Raw genomic sequence first — 13,557 nt, 5'->3', positions numbered from 1 at the left:
GAGAAAAGATGGCCATGAAGCAGTGTATTAAAGGCCCTCTGAATTGCAATATGCAACCACACTTCACCCACAACGAAGTTTTTAAATGATAAAGCAGTGCCAGGGCAAATTAGAGCACAGGGACCCCATAGAGCTGAGCTAGACAATGGGATAGCCAGGATCCCTGGTATCAAGGGTGGGAGACCGAGGAGCATCGTGTTCCTGAGTGTGTCCCAGCTATTGTGCCATTTCTACAACATCTCATTCATTATGTACCAAGAGAAGTCATCAATAGCTCCAAGCAGTACAGTTCAACATGTTCCCTTTCTGTGAGAATCTGCAGGGGGTTGGTGGGAGGGTTTTGCCTAGCACTTTGAAATCTTAGTACATTAGTAATAATTTATATGATATTACAGCTGTCAGAGAACATCAAGATAATTTTCAGATTCCCATTTTCCTTTAATGCTTTGAAATATTCAAGTCTAAAAGTGTCTGAAATATGCTCTTGCTATGTCTAAAGGAAAGCAGTGAGGAGAAGACAGCAGGTAAATCACCCAGAGAGTCAGAGTGAGACAGTGGCTTGAAAACACTCTGTTCATTAACAGAAATCTTGATTAATTTTGTGAAGTTGTTTCAAAAGTTTTTTCTTATGAGAGGAAACAACTGAATGATCTTGTGTAGAGAAAAGAAATCTAGTTTCCTTAAATTCCTTTTTGTACCATATGATCCAGAAATCCCACTTCTACGTATATTTTCAGAAATAAGGAGTCAGTCTACTGAAAAGATCCCTGCACTCCCATATGCACTATAACACTATTCACAACAGCCAAGACATGGGAGCAACTTAAGTGTTCGCCAGCAGACAAATGGGTAAAAATGTGGGATATATACACAATGGAGTACTATTCAGCCATAAAAACGTCTGAGATCCAGTCATTTGCAACAACATGGATTCACCGGGAGGGCATTATATTAAGTGAAATAAGCTAGACACAGAAAGATCAACTTTATGTATTTTCACTTATTTGTGGGTGCTAAAAATGAAACAATTGAACTCATGGAGATAGAGAGTAGAATGACAGGAGAGCCTAGGAAGTATAGTGGGGAGGGGGAAAGGGGGAATAGTTAATTTGTGCAAAAATACAATTAGATTAAATAACATCTAGTATTTGATAGTGCAACAGGGTGACTTCAGTCAACAAAAACTTATCATATATTTAAAAATAACTAAACAAGTATAACTGGATTGTAACACCAAGAAAAATAATAAATGCTTGAGGTGATAGATACCCCATTTACCTTGAAGTGATTATTATGCATTGTATGCCTGTATCAAAATATCTCATGTGTCCATAAGTATACCCCCATGTGCCCACAAAAATTAAAAATTAATATCCCAAACAACAAAAAAATCCCAAATTCCTTTAATTTTTTTTTTTTTGAGACAGGTTCTCACTTTGTCACCCAGGATAGAGTGTAGTGGCGTGATCTTGGCTCACTGCAACCTCTGCTTCCTGGGTTCAAGTGATTTTTGGATCTCAGCCTCCCAAGTAGCTGGGATTACAGGCACAGGCAACCACACCCAGCTCATTTTTTTTGTATTTTTAGTAGAGATACGGTTTCACCATGTTGGCCAGGCTGGCCAAATTCCTTTTTGTTATAGGAATGAGATAGGCATAAATTCTCCACTAATTATATTGGAAAGAATAGTTCATTGGAAAGAATACGGGAATTAAAATCCTTGATTTTCTTCAGATATGGGACTTGGTGAAATTTCAGTTTTCTCCTATTTGCATCATACTTTCACAAGAAGTTTTTAGAAATCACATTGAAATTCCAACTGAGAGATATAAATCATCATCCACCTTTGCCACTTACATTCTAATATATGTGGGTGATGTATTTACACATTTTTTAACTATATGTGGCTGTTAACATGCTGTTATGCACTAGAGTGTGTCCCCTGCCAAATTCATATGTTAAAGTCCTAATCCAAACACCTCAGAATGTGACGTATATGGAGATGGAGTCTTCTAAAAGGCAGTTAAGTTAAATGAGGACATTTAACTTAATATGACTGGTGCCCTTATATGAAGAGAAAATTAGGACACAGGCCTAGAGGGAAGACAGGAAAAGTGACCTCTGCAAGCTAAAGGGAGAGGCCTCAGAAGAAACCAACTCCACAGATGCCTTGATCCTGGACTTGCAGCCTCTAGAACTGTGAGAAAATAAGTTTCTGTTGTTTAAGCCATTCAGTCTACAGTACTGTGTTATGACAGCCTTAGCTGATAAAGACAGATGCCCCGAATTTCATGTCTCAGTAAAGAAAATATTCACTTTTACTTAATTAAGCCAACCATGTGCTTTACACACAAAGGGAGAGTCTTTCATATCTGTTACCCCACGACCCCAGGACCTGTCACAGTGCACGGCGTACAGAGGCACTCCGTGCACACGTTGAGTTACGGACTCTCCCTGAATGCCATTCAGATGGAGGGCTTTGCTTGTGGCCCTAGTTTGTTTGATACAAACAGGCTTCAGTGTGGCCACTCCTACTGACACACCGTCTCAGATATTCCATCAACACTCTTTAGCCCCAAGAGTGTGCCAAAAGACAGAGAACATAGTCTCTGAGAGGTGCGGCCCCAAGCAACACGATTCCCTGGGGTTTCTCCAAAAAGAGAAGGGTGCGTTGAGTGGCTCTTAGCTGTTCCTACCAGAATATACAGGTGAGCCAAGAAAAACCACATGGCCAGCTTTATCAAGAGCTGCTGACAGGCCTGAAAGATCCAAAACAGACACCTGATCCATGTGACTGTTGTCAGAACACTAGCCACCATGGCAACCAAGCCAGTTTCCATCCTGCAACTCCAGCGAAAAGGATCAAGAAAGTCAGGATTCTAAATACCAGCAGCATCACCCTGTCAAAACCCCACTGCAACCTTCTCAGAAAAGGAAATGTAATGACAAGATGAAGTATAGCCAGAATGGCCATGTTCAGAAAAGCACTCAGTAGCCCAGCCATCTGTCCAAAATATTTTAACCTACAAGGTGGCCACCGTCTCTTCAAAGGGTCATGGAGCTCTGTAAAACTTGTCTTAAAACTGATTAAGGTAAACTAGTTATTAGAAGACTTTTTTTTTTCTTAAGAACAGTAGAAAAATAAAAAAACAGCGCTAGGTGGGATGGCTCACACTCAGAATCCCAGCACTTTGGTAGGCTGGGGTAGGAGGATTTCTTGAGCCCAGGAGTTCAAGATCAGCCTGGGCAACATAGCAAGACCTCATGTCTACTTAAAAAATGAAGTTAAAGTATCAGCTATGCCATGAACTATCTAACCAGAGGCTCCTCTCCCACCATTTCCTCTCACTATACCCTGTTTGGTTCCTTCACAGAATTTAGGACAATTTCGATTTGCCTTTCTCTCTCCCTGCCTCCCCATTTACTTATTTTCTGTTTTCCCCATTAAGATTGTAGCCTCCCTGAGGGCAGGAACTGAATTGATTGTATTTAGACAATTATGGTGCTTGCTACATAATAGATGCTCAATAAATGTTTGTAGAAGGACTCACTGAATGAAAAAAATGTTAAAAGGGGACTGAGGAAAGAAGCTAAAATATATTTAGTTTTTGTGCTGTGTACCTTTTAAGGAACTGTTGTAGGATCACCTCTTTTAATTCTTAAAACATAACAGATGCTTAATAAATATTTTCAGAATGACTGACTGAAGGAAAAAATGTTAATGGAAACCAAGGAAAAAGCTAAAACATATTATCTTGTTACTGCACTGTGTACTCTGTAAGGCACTGTCATATGATCATGTCATTTAATCCTTAAAACATTAGAACACTGCATTCATTTATTTATTTATTGAGTTGGAATCTTGCTCAGTGGCCCAGGCTGGAGTGCAATGGTGTAATCCTAGCTCAGTAAAGCCTCGAACTTTTAGTCATGAGCGATCCTCCCACCTTAGCCTCCATAGTAGCTGGGGCTATAGGTGTGGACCACTGTACTTAGCTAGAGTGATATATTCTTAACATAATTTTTCCAGTGAGAAAACTGACATCCAGAGAAGTTTATAATTTCTTGGTGTTTCTGTAATTATGAAATGAACTATCTCTCGGCTCACTTTCTAGCACTTTGAAAATAAAATTCCCAATATTTAAGAATTAAACTTTTATATATTTTTATATAGATACACATGTCTGTGTGCATTTCTAGTTTACTTTTCCTCTTGTCCACCCTTTCTGATGTGTAAGTGATTCTGAACTCTGTGCAATGCTGAGGTGAAGGCTGAGGTTGGCTAAAGAGACCATGGTAGCTGAGCTACAAGGCAGTCTCTGTAATTTTGTTTTCATTGGTTATTTTCAATATATTTATTAGGTTGTTAAAATGAGCCATCTTGACTGGGCCCAGCCAAGTTTCTTACAGTGGAAATGGCACATTAACTATGCAGCTGTCGTGAAAGAAGTCGGTACTCTTAGGTGAGTGCCTGTAACTGAAATATGGATGGGCAGTCAAGAGTGGGTCGAAGGTTCAACATGCTCTTTTCCAAACCTCTCTGGTTTGGAAATTTAACTTGAAACCTCCTGGAGTCAAGGCTTCTGATGAGATTCCTAGAGCTGCTTGGTCCAGGCGTGGGTTCGCAATACTTGGGAACTAGCCGACTGCAGGGATCTTAGGGCTCCTCATGCTGGCTCTGTTTGGAAGTGCTGAGCTGCATGAAAAGTAGGGCACTTGAGAGACTTTTTGAAACCTCAACAGGAATTTCAATTGTTCATTTGGGCAGGTGTTTGGGTTTGGTTCCTACATAAGCCCAAATAGTTTGTTTTATACTGAGTTTAGATTTTTTTGATTCAAATCTTTGCTGTTATTATCATATAAGAAAATCGATCCATTATGGTATTCTAGTTTGGTCATAATAAAAAAGTCAAAATGTTGTAAATTATTAAAAATAAATTTAAAGAATTCCATTCTACATGATAGTCTATTTTCTTTTTCTTTTTTTTTTTTTGAGACGGAGTTTCACTATTGTTACCAAGACTGGAGTGCAATGGCACGATCTCGGCTCACTGCAAGCTCTGCCTTCTGGGTTCAGGCAATTCTCCTACCTCAGCCTTCCGAGTAGCTGGGACTACAGGCGCGCACCGCCATGCCCAGCTAATTTTTTGTAATTTTAGTAGAGACGGGGTTTCACCTTGTTGACCAGGATGGTCTCGATCTCTTGACCTCATGATCCACCCGCCTCGGCCTCCCAAAGTGCTGGGATTATAGGCATGAGCCACTGCACCCAGCCGATAGTCTATTTTCTAGTATCTTAAATTATTAAAAAAATTTTCAGTGTTTTTTAAATTAAATGAAGTCATGAAAGAATGACTAAAATGCTATTCTATCTGGATCGATGATTAACTTTTTAAAGCAGATTAGAGAACACAATATTTTTTTCATTCGACAATATTGTCATTCAAGAGGCTTGATTACGCTAATATTATTATTTGAGAATTACATACTATCATCATATAAAATGTGAAAAATATAGGCCTGAAAGAAAATTGGGTGCATATTTATAGAGATTAATAAATATTCTAACTGGATATCATTGTGAAATTATAAATAATTTGCCTTTATATCACTGATGGATTTTAACGCAAGAGAATTCAAATGTGTTGGATTTTTTTCTCCTGTTCAATTGGAATTCAAGGACTTAATCCACTTTTAATTAAACTGTTCCTGGTGTTGCATCAAAATGTATGTTTATCAACTGGTTCTGAGTGTAAGTAGGTGTTCCTTAAAATTTGTTTTAAACCTTGCTGCTATTTTTTAAATATAGACTTTCATATTTTGAGATACAGTGCAGTTGAATACAGTTGAATATACTTGAGTTGAGTTATTCAACTGATAGATCCATTCCCTGCCACTTAATATGTATGCTCAGAACGAGTTGATCCTTGGGGGAATTTCTAATTTTTTATATTTATCTATTTAATATATTTTAAGTTTTGGGGTCTTTTGCACTCATTTTAGCTCAGATTTGCCGTTTGAATAACACTTTAATAGTGATTCAGATTAGAGATATATTCATTGATCAATAGATAGAAAAAGAGATTTGCCATCTTTTAAATGAATTCTTTAAGCACTTTATTTACCATTCTGAATTTTTTAACATTAATTTTTGTGATATTTTTACCAAGGCAATTCATCTCTGCATTATTTCCTGATGGAGATATTGTGATTTTTAACAGTAATTTAAAACAAACAAAAATTAAAGATAATTTCTTACATTTTATAATTGTATATTATAGAACTGTTTAAAAAAGCTGAAAATGATTCATTTAAAAGACCTAGTTTACTTTAATTGGCTAGATATTAATTTCAAAATTTAAAATAGGCAATAATTGCACTCTTGAATGCCTTAAAAACTCTTCACATTTATAAAGCATTTAAATCAAATGCTTTAAAAAAATATTAGCCCTGCTTTTCTGAGACAGTTTTGAACTGTACGATTTCAAGGACTGAATTCAAGGGGAAAGCATCATGACTTGTTGATGGAGGACACGTTCTTCTACTGATTATTTTCTAGTTCCTCCATGGATTTGATCTGTGTAGCCTCACGTGGGCATATTTGCTCATGCACGTGCTTGTGAATGGTTTAAAGACGATTCACTGCACGCTGAGAGTGTTTTCTCCTCATGATTTGTCCCTGCCTGCTTACTGCTTCCAGCTCCTCAGCCTTTAAAGTGAAAGCACATTTTAAAGTTATTTCAAAATTATTTCTCCTTTGCTATGGGCAGTGTAAACCAAAAATAAAATTCTGAGCCCCCTCAACCAACTGAATTGATCTATCCTCTGGGCCAAGGGCATTCTAAGGTAAACCTGAAACACTAGTTCAGGCTATGAGGGGAAGGGGTGGCATGCTTCATTATACCTTCCTTACTTAGGAATTCAGGCACAGTTGACCAACGTCAACTTTAAAACAGAGACCTTAAGACTGACAAAACAGATGCTTTGTTCACAATAAGATACCAACATGAGATAGCACACCCTGAAAGAAATAGAAGGATTTTACCCCCAAATTTATTCCTTTGTCTTTTTCCTGATCCAGGAGAGAATCAACTAAAGAGTCTGGCACCTTTTAAAGTCTGATTAAGAAACATTGACAATTTGTTCTCTCTGAAGCCTGCTACTCAGAGGCGTCATCTGTATAACAAGAATCTTGCTCCTCACAATCCCTTATCTTAACCCAGACACTCCCTTCTAGTGATTCCAGGTCTTTAGCTCTTTCAACCGATTGCCAGTCAGAAAATCTTTGAATCCACTTATGACCTGGCACCCCAACCACACCCACCTTCACCCCAACTTCAACTCTCCAAGTTGTCTTGCCTTTCCAGACTGAACCAATGTACATCTTTCATGTATTGCTGGATGTCTTATGTTTCCCTAAAATGTGTAAAACCAAGCTCTAGTCGGACCGCCTTGGGCACATGTTCTCAGGCCCTCCTGGGTGTGTCACGGACCATTGGTCACTCATATTTGGCTCAGAATAACTCTCTTCAAATATTTTACAGAGTCTCTTTTCGTCGACAGCAGCTAACAATTGAACTGTTTGGGGATTAAAACGTGAATCACAAACATTCCTTTCAGATGGCATTTCATTTTTTTTTTCTGAAGAAAATCAAGAACCAGAAATTCAATTTCTTCTAAATTAATTAGATCATTGTTTGTGCTTTTCCTCTTCCTGACCTTCTCTTTTCATTGACTCTGGAAGGGAAGTGTGTGTTCCACTCATCTCAAAGGAATGCCTGCAATTTGGCGGTAGATTACGCAAACTCCAATTAGTGATCCACAAGGTGCTGAAAAAACAGGGCCTGATATGTGGGAAATACTGGCAGCTCACTTCCAGCAACTTGAAAAACACCTTCCTTGCTTAGATGTGAAGCCACATCTATATCAACATGAAATGCTGGTCAAAAGTTACACTTACAGTAGTTGGAACAGAGTGCAAAACCAAAGCAAACCAAAAAAAATTAAAAAAGAAAAAAGAAAAAGCCAAACACTTTAATTCTAGTTATGCTTTGGGCATAGAAGTCCTTAGATATTGCTAGTCAAGTCTTAATTAGAATGTCCTATGTAGTTTTAGGTTTTATATTAAATTATAACACATTTCATGCATTCACTTCAATTAAAAATATTTACGCTAGGCATTGGGTATATAGGTCTTCATAAAGTCTAGTAGAGAAGTGAAAGTGGGCAGTGGAAAACAACAAAGGCAGATGGTTAGGGCTGAGAAACAGAAATAAATTCAATGAGGTCTCACTTAGAATTGGCATTATTTAGTTTGGAGAAAAATGGGTAAATTGTTGATCTGAAGACATGTTAAGCTGAAAATTTTACATGCATGCCTCATCTTATTATCTGGAACATTTCTGTGAAGAAGGGAGAAAGGTACCTTTCAATGTGTGGAGGAATTCCTAAAGAGAAAAAAGTGGTTTTTGTGTTGGGTGCGGTGGCTCACACCTGTGATTCCAGCACTTTGGGAAGCTGAGGTGGGAGGATTGCCTGAAGCCAGGAGTTTTAGACCTTGGCAACAGAGCAAGACCCCATCTCTACAAAAAATATAAAATTTGCTAGGTGTGGTCACACACAGCTATGGTTCCACCTACTTGGGAGGCTGAGGTGGAAAGATCACTTGTGCCCAGGAGTTAGTTCTAGGCTGCATCTATTGTGCGACTGAACTCCAGCCTGGGTGACACAGTGAGGTTCCATCTCAAAAAAAAAATAAAGAGAAAATGGTTATGGTTATCCAAAGGAATACTCAGGGAGTCATTGGTAAGGATCTAACCAATATTCACACTTCTCTAGCTTCAGCTTTGTGTTCTATCTCTCTGTCTCTTCTGCTTTGGTTCTTTGGTTGCTAAGTGATATTCAACATTTTTTTTAAAAAAGAGTATATCATGAGACTTTATGTAACAGAATATATTGCCTACCTGAAGTTTTCTAAAAATCTTTTTTACGTTAGATATCTGTTTCCATAACTGGTTTGCTCCTTCATAGTGAAAGAGCTGAACATCTATTCTTTTGTGGTTCTCCCGGCCATGCCTATTTCATTAACTTATCCAAAGTGCCACATTCATGTTCTCTAAGGGCTTTGCATCTCTCATAATTTATGGGTGCTATAATAGGAAAATGATGGCTTTGTAAAAAAGCATCAATAATGTTTCATTTCTGTTCAGTATTTGGTTCGGAGTCTTCCTACCTCTCCTATCTACTCTGAGGCCGTGCATGTTGCCTTCTAAAAGGATGAAACCTAACCCAAACAGCAAATATGGAATCCAAAGTGCACATTTGCTCTTAGGGTTACTGAGTCATCCTGGGGGAGTCACATTTCCCAGCATTAAGTATAAAATCATGGGAAAAGCCTTTGCGCTGTTGTGCCCTGGAAATAGGAATTGCTATGTTGCCTTGCAGGTACAAGAGTCTTTCCTTCTGGATTGCTATTAAGTCAGATTGGCTGAAAATAAGGAAAGAGCCACATATAAACATGCTTGGATAAAACTTAAACAAAAAAAGGAAAGTCTTTATGGATATTACTGAACTGTGAGCTTTGAGGAAGCTGTTGGCAGTGGTGTGTAAAACTGGTGACCCGATTGTAAACCACCAGTTAGAACTCTTAAGATCACAGGGGGAAACACTATCTTCACATTATTCATAAGAACTGATAAAAAACAAAGAGCATACCTTAGTGGTTAAAATCTGAAATATTAACTGTTCCATAATAGCTGTTATTCTAGAAATCTGATCTTTCTGAAATTTATGCCTAATCAGACTCTTAAAAATCCAGAATAAACTATTTAGATGAAAACATTACACAATCACCATTTAATAGACTCTGAGACACTTAATTCTATAATTTAATATTAATTGATATATAATTTTATGCCCTAAATTTCTTGTTTGGTGTTGGGTTTGGTTTGGTTGTTTTGGAAGGCAACATGTGTGGCTTCAAGGTATAGGGAAGGGGTGAGCGGATTTTAAACAGAATCTTCCAATGCTTCTGAAACTGAAGTTAAAGCAGCAATATTCCTGGCACCCTGGGATTCAATTAGATGCTTTGTGATGCCTTTTCACTCCCTAACTACAGAATACCATTCACTACAATAGAAGTTTACAAAATAGCCAAATCAAGCCCAAAGTCTCTTTTTAAATTAGCATGACACTCATGATCATTAGCATGACTCCTCATATGAGATAAAAAGGAAAACAATTTCATATTTTTTAATATCATTCTAGTCCTGTGACAGTTTCAAAGGTAGTTTTGTGAAGCAAACATCTGATTTGATGAGCTGATTTGTGTAAATAATTGTGTAGGAGAAATGGTTAATAACATACTTTTGTGACATCTTCAAAGCAAACTGAGAAACCCGACAAGCAAACCAAGAAATGAGAGCTGTAGTGTTTTGTTTCCAGGTAGCTGCTGTCAGCTCTTACTAGTCCCAGAGGGGTTCAAGTGGACGTCTCTTCCATTGACTTTGAGGCACACATAAAATTGTGCTCTGTGGTACTTTGGCAATGCTAGGTATAAATGCATTTGCACACACAAACAAATGCCACCCTTGTAAGCCTACAAATTGTTGGACTCTGTTACTTGCATTTGTTTATTCGTTCATTCACAATGAATATTTATTGAGTATCTACCAAGTGCCCAGCCTAGAGAGTAGCAAATACTGTTTCTGCTCTTGTTGTGGGGTGGGGGTAGTTACAGTGTTTTGAGGGGAAGACAGAAATTAAACATAATTATGAATGTCACGGAGGAGAATGAAGGGAAGGTACCTAACCCCCTAATTGGGACATCAGGAAAGGCCCTACAGAAAGAGTGACAATTAAGCAAAAGACAATGAAAACAATGCTTTATGGGCCATGGGAATTGACTTGCTTTCAGAAGGAAGGAAGATGCCTGGAGCCGATAGTGTTACCTCTGTTGTAAAGTTCTTGGTGAAGCTTCCAGATATGAAGGTGAAAAAAACTATGAGTGACAGCTGAGAGAGGGGTCGGGACCAGGCAAGGGGACCATTGAGAGTCAACATGAGACCCTCAAACTTAAGGAGAAGAAGGGTCTCCACGAAGGTCCCACATTTGAGGGCACGGGGTAACAGCCTAAGTGGCCTCCTGCAGATTCCTTCTTTTGAGCAGCTTGTTCCCAGCCTGGCATTCAATGAACTGGCCACCAACAGAGAAGCAGGTGGGTAGCTTTTGCATTTATGAGATTAAAAAACGGAAGCTTTCTTTCTGCCTACTGGTTGGTAATTTCTGGTTCCTTGTGCATGGAGAGAAAATAATCATAAGTAATTTGGCTTGTTTTTCTTCTCTCAAAGCATTTGTTTGGCCTGTTTGTGCTTTTCCTTTATAGCTGTAATGTTAATACAGCTGCACTCCCAGAGAAATTTTAAATACTAATAGTCTTCCATTGCATGCAAAAACAAATCCCAGAGTAAAAAGCTGTTCAATTAAGAAGTTGTGAATATTTTTATAGTTTTGTCACGTTAATAAAATCTAAAGGCCGATGATACTCCACACATTGCATTAAAAATTATATTTTTCATTCAACATTATTAATTACGTAGTAAAAAAACTTTAATGAGAAGCTACCTTGGATTTTACAAATGGGTATTAGAGGGGAATTTTTTATATTAGCCAGGAAGATACGGAATATTGAAAAATAATTATAGCATAAGCTAGAAGATGCTATGGGTTGATAGGGTAGGGCTGATTCTTGAAGGATAAGGGAATTTAGAAATGAGAGGGATGGGTATGAGGTTTTGAATATCTAGGGAGGACAAGTCTGAGTAACGTTCAGAGGCAGGAAGTAACGGTGAATATGAGAAACACAAGCTGTGCCGTTTCATAGGTGTGCAGGGAAAGTAAGGCGGAGAAATGGAAAATAGGGGGCGGGACCGTTTTATGGTCTGCTTTAAATGCTAGGTTAGCTGGGAGGCACTGGAAGATTTCCCGGAGAATGGCATAAGGAGAGCTGTGCCTTAGAAAGATTAAATGTATTAGGATGAGTTCATCTTTAGGCCATACTGAAAGTAGGGACCATAGATAGGGGGCTACTGGCTACTGCAGTGGTCTAGGTGTAAAATGAGGTCCTGACTTACCAAGGGGGTGGAAGAAATGGCCAGGAGGATGTGGATGGGAAAAATATTAACGAGTGTACATAGTTTCTTTGATTTTTGTGAGATATTCGTGGTTTACTTTTAATCTCAAGATATCCCACTGTGGTTTTAAAATGGTATGTATCTAAGGGCTGTATCAGCCACTGAGCCAGAGTCTTCATGGGTCTGGTTAATCAGATGCTGTTCCTTAAAGTAACCTCACTTGCTCTTCCAGGTCACTGCCTACCATTTTGCAAGTCCTTGCAATAATATTTACCCATATTTACTTAAGACTCAGCTTCACATATTTGCTCTTTTAGAATCTTGTTTTTTTGTAGGCAGGGTCACTAATACGGGTCTAATTTTACAGAAAAGCCTGATCAAAGTTATACTATCACATATTCAAATTAAGGTTCTTATCACTATTTATTATTGTCTCTCAAGCTCTCTGAATTTTTAAGATTCAAACCCTTACTAACATCTTGAGACTCTGGAATGACAACAGAAAATCTAAACGTGTGTCAGTGTTAACACTCTCTGCTCTCCTTGCTTCCTCTTCCTGCTTACTCTGCTCAACAAGAATCTGAGATGGCCCAGAATCAGATGTTAGAGTCTAGTGCGTGCCTAGGAAAATATCAGCCTTCAGTTCAATCTGGGGCCTTGGAAACAACTCCAGATTCACTCCAGAGAGCAATTTGGACCCTTAGGTCAGGTCACAGGTGAACTGGGCATTGGAGCTGGAGAGGATGAGGTGGTAGGAGGAAGGGATATTTCAGGACCCTAGAGCTGCTCTTCTCATGCCTGTAATGGTCTCCTTCCATCTTGTTTACATGGCACCTCAGTGATCCTCTTTAAGACCTTTATGAAAAGAGGCTGTGTGCCATCTAGGCTAACAGCGTGGGTTCTGGAGGCTCCAAATGTAAGTTTGAATTCACCCTTTGTCACTTATTAGCTGTGTGAGCTTTGACAACTGTCCTGACATCTTGCTGCTGCTTTTTTCCTTTCCAAAAGTAAGATGAAAGGGTACAAACTTTCAGCTGTAAGATGAATACGTTCTGGAGACTGAATGTACAGCATGGTGGCTGTGTTTAATAATAATGTATTCTACCATCTGCACTCCCAAAACTATTGAAATAACAATAATTTTTTAAAAAAAATGTATTCTATACTTGGAATTCATAAAGAGCTTAGATCTTAAGTATTCCCACCACCACCTACCACCCACACAAACACAAAAAGGGTAACTAGGTGAGATGATGGATATATTAGTTACCTTGATTGTGGTAATTATTTCATAATGTATACATATATCAAAACATCATGTTGCCTACTTTAAACATATATAATTTTTATTTGTGAATTATATCTCAATAAAGGTGGAAAAGAATTTTTAAAAAGATCTTGGTACTGTATTTAGCTTATGAGGATG

General features: G+C 38.3%; 1 protein-coding gene across 3 annotated transcripts in view; it reads right to left on the bottom strand.

Moving 5' to 3' along the window:
* The window catches only part of PDE7B (phosphodiesterase 7B), a 343,532-nt gene that overhangs the window by 113,062 nt on the left and 216,913 nt on the right, over positions 1 to 13,557 (bottom strand). The window lies entirely within an intron of this gene.

This window comes from Callithrix jacchus, chromosome 4 (assembly GCF_049354715.1).
Source record: "Callithrix jacchus isolate 240 chromosome 4, calJac240_pri, whole genome shotgun sequence".
NCBI classification, from domain to species: Eukaryota; Metazoa; Chordata; class Mammalia; order Primates; family Cebidae; genus Callithrix; species Callithrix jacchus.
This window is presented reverse-complemented; position numbering and strand designations above follow the sequence as displayed.